The sequence below is a fragment of the Bubalus kerabau genome, chromosome 23, assembly GCF_029407905.1.
Source record: "Bubalus kerabau isolate K-KA32 ecotype Philippines breed swamp buffalo chromosome 23, PCC_UOA_SB_1v2, whole genome shotgun sequence".
NCBI classification, from domain to species: domain Eukaryota; kingdom Metazoa; phylum Chordata; class Mammalia; order Artiodactyla; family Bovidae; genus Bubalus; species Bubalus kerabau.
Window position 1 is genome coordinate 36347198 of NC_073646.1, and position 3622 is coordinate 36350819.

Below are 3622 nucleotides of genomic sequence, written 5' to 3' on the forward strand. Positions count from 1 at the left end.
AAAGAAATATGGAAAAAAATCATTCGTGGACTTCTCTGGTGGTCCAGCGCCAGTTAAGACTCTTCTACTGCAGGGAGCCTGAGTTTGATCCCTGGTCAGGGAACTAGATCCTGCATACCACAACTAAGTGACATAAATAAATTAAAATAAATATTTTTTTAAAACACCAGAGGCAATCAGCCAAGTACAAATGCAGGACATTCCCCAGGTCAATTAACCTGCTTTCTTCCCAATATAATTGGCATGAGAAAGAAAAAAAATGAGGTGATTAAATTAAACCAAAATTTAGATTAAATTAAAGAGACTTGCCAAATGCAATATGGTATCTTGGATTGGATCCTGGGGCAGAAAAAAAAAAAAGATGTTAGTGGGGGGGGGGAAATGATGAAATCTTAATTAACTCTGAGATTTAGTTAATAGCAACGTATTCACGTTAATTTACTTTCGACAAATGCACCACGGTTGCCTAAGAGATTAACATTAAGCAAAATGATGTGAGGAATATACAGGAACTCTTATACAAGCTTTTTAACTTCTTTATAAACCTAAAATTATTTCAAAATAAAAAGGTTAGGACTTCCCTGGTAGTCCAGTGGTTTAGAATCCACCTTGCAAGGCAGAGGGTTCAGGGTTGATCCCTGGTCGGGGAACTAGGATCCCTGGAGCAGGGCAGACAAATAAACAAATAAATTTAAAAAAGAGAGAGAGAGAGGCTTTGAAAGTTCAAGAGCCAAATACAATGGATGGCCCTTGTTTGGATCCTGGTTTGAACAAATCCATTGTTAAAAAAAAAAGTCTTTAAGATAATAGAGGAAAATTGAATATGGACTGGAGAGTAGATGATGTTTTCAGGATTAATTGTTCATTTTATTAGGTGTGATAATGACATAGTGGTTATGCTTTTTAAAAAGCCCCTATCTGTTAAACATATGTATGTACTGGTGAAATGATATGATTTCTGGGATTTAGTGTAAAATACTCCAGGAAAAAAAAAAGTGATGACGGTAGATAAAATGAGGTCGAAAATGGCTGATAATGGTTAAAGCAGATGACGAGTATGCATTTTAAGTTGTCCATACTGACAAGTTAAGAAGAGGAAGGAAGGGGGAAGGAGGGGCAGGGAAGGAAGACACATGGGTTGGGGGATGAGGTTGGGGGGAGGATGTCTGTACCCTCTCTTCCCTGTTAATAGGTTTAGAGGCATCCCCCTAAAATGCAACAGTCTGGTCACCAACTTGCTTTGTTTCCCTGATCAAGGGAAATGATCAAGAAATGGTCAATGATCAGGATTCCTCGCCAAGGGACTTCCCTGGTGGTCCAGTGGCTAAGACTCTGAACCCCCAATGCAGGGGGCCCAGGTTCGATCCCTGGTCAGGGAACTAGATCCCACAAGCCACATCTAAGAGTTCTCATGCAGCGACTAAAAGATCATGTAGATCCCGAAAGCTGCAATGAAGATCGAAGATCCTGAGTGCTGCAACTAAGACCCAGCACGTCCAAATAAATAAATATTACAAAAAAGACTCATTGCGAAGCCACCAAGCGACACACATCCCGCCATAATGATGGCACCAGCAAGGCAGCAGGGCAGGGTAGGGCAGGGAGTTGGGTCCCAGTCCCACACAACCTTCATTCAAATCCTGGATGACTTCTAACAGGTCAGTCTCTGTGCCTTGGTTCTATCTTCTATAAAATAGAAATGAAGGTAAAAATAGTACCTACCTATGAGGTTGTTGCTCGTGGCTCCCCAGATGGTGCTAGCGGTAAAGGACTCACCTGCCAGTGCAGGAGAGTCATAAGAGATCCAGATTTGATCCCTAGGTGGAGAAGATCCCCTGAAGGAGGGCATGGCAACCCAAGCCAATATTCCTGCCTGGAGAATCCCATGGACAGAGGAGTCTGGTGGGTTACAGTCCATAGAGTCACAAAGAGTCAGACATGAATAAAGCAACTTAGCACGCACGTACCTATGAGGTTTTTGAGAATTTTAAAGGAGCTGATATGTGTAAAGTGCTTCAGGTTGGATGTGACACTCAGTATGGGCTTCTGATAGCTCAATTGGTAAAGAATCTGCCTGCAATGCAGGAGACCCTGCTTCAATCCCTGGGTTAGGAAGATCTGCTGGAGAAGGGATAGGCTACCCACTCCAGTATTTTTGGGCTTTCCTTGTGGCACCTTGTAAGGACTCAGGACACATTAGGTGATTTCATTACCATTAATATGCATTCCCCAGCCATGATAACTTGGTGACCATCATGTTCCTGCCTCCTGCTCCCCAGCCTCTCCTGGACTTCGTAACGTAATCCATATGAATGCTGAGAATCGCCTCAAATTGTTTGGCTCGAAATGTGCCTTTTAGTTTTCACATGCTCCTAATTTTCAAATTAAATTCTCTTGTTTTCATGGTCTTTGTCAGAAACAATTTGATTAATCCCCTTCACCATTTTGAGAGTCTTCAGATGGGTCAAAGAGATCTCTTTTCAAGTAAGAATTTGCCAAACTCTCTGACCTTTCCTTATAACTAGCTGATGACAGAAGCGATGTGATAGTTGATCCTTGATACTTCATTTTCCTGGGGGAGCGGGGACTTCACGTCCTGTGGCACCAGGCTCTCCCTCCGTCTGTGTAGGAGTGAGCATGCCTTTGATTTATGATCTGCTCTGCTATCCTACAGCCCAGCTTCCTGTCCAGCCTTTGCATGACTGCTGTGCTGTGAACTGAAAGCCCATGAAAGACATTGAAAGGAGTCTTCTGCTGACCCACTGGTCTTCATCTGAGTATAACCAGCTCTTTGCAGGACAGATACATAACTAGTCAGTTTACATTTGATGGCATTACACAGCACAATCAAGCCTCTTCCTGGCTCCTCTTGTGGTCCTAATTCGTAGTAATCTTAACTGCCTTTCTTAGCAATTTTTCATGCTATGACTAAAGACCAGTCCATGAAACAGCATTACCCTGGAGCTGGGCCAACTTTGCACAGTTCTAAAATCTGATGGTGATGGAGCTCAACAAGGGCAGGTACCAGGAACTGAGCTGAGTGCCTGGGGTGAGTTAGCACATTTATCCTCACAAGAGTCCTACAAAGCAGGTCACTATTATTATGGCCATTTTACAGCCAAGGATACTGGAGCACAAAGCAGTTAAGTAACCTTTCCAAGGTCACCCACCCAGGAAGTGGTGGAGCCAAGCTTTGAACTCAGACCAGCCAGCTGCAGAGCCCAAACTCCTTGTATCCCTGCTTTGCACAGTGACTCACCCAATAGGGACAGCCAGGGACTGTAAAGGTCCTGTCTGATTGGCTGGGATGTTTTTCTGAGGGCTACTGAACTGATTGGATCAAATCAGTTTGTTGTTGATGATGATAATGATGGTGTTTTTTTATTTGGTTGGTCGGTCGGTTCTTTACCCTGACAATGAATCCTGGCTATGATATGTCAAGCATCTTCATGTACATGATCTCATTTTATCTTCCCAATTATCCCATGCAGATTACTATTCCTATCTAACAGAGCCTCAAAGACTTATGCTTACCCAAAGTCATCTTACTAGCATTTAGACAGAATTCACAAAGTTGAGTTGCCAACGGCAGTGGGAGAGGGCCTTCAGTTCATGGAGTAGG

At 43.1% G+C, this 3622-nt stretch overlaps 1 non-coding gene across 1 annotated transcript; it reads left to right on the top strand.

Annotated features, from left to right (window-relative positions):
• The first annotated feature begins 1306 nt into the window (after positions 1–1306).
• TRNAG-CCC (transfer RNA glycine (anticodon CCC)) lies at positions 1307–1379 on the top strand. The gene has a single exon. It is a non-coding gene; the product is annotated as a tRNA-Gly (tRNA).
• The last annotated feature ends 2243 nt before the right edge of the window (positions 1380–3622 follow it).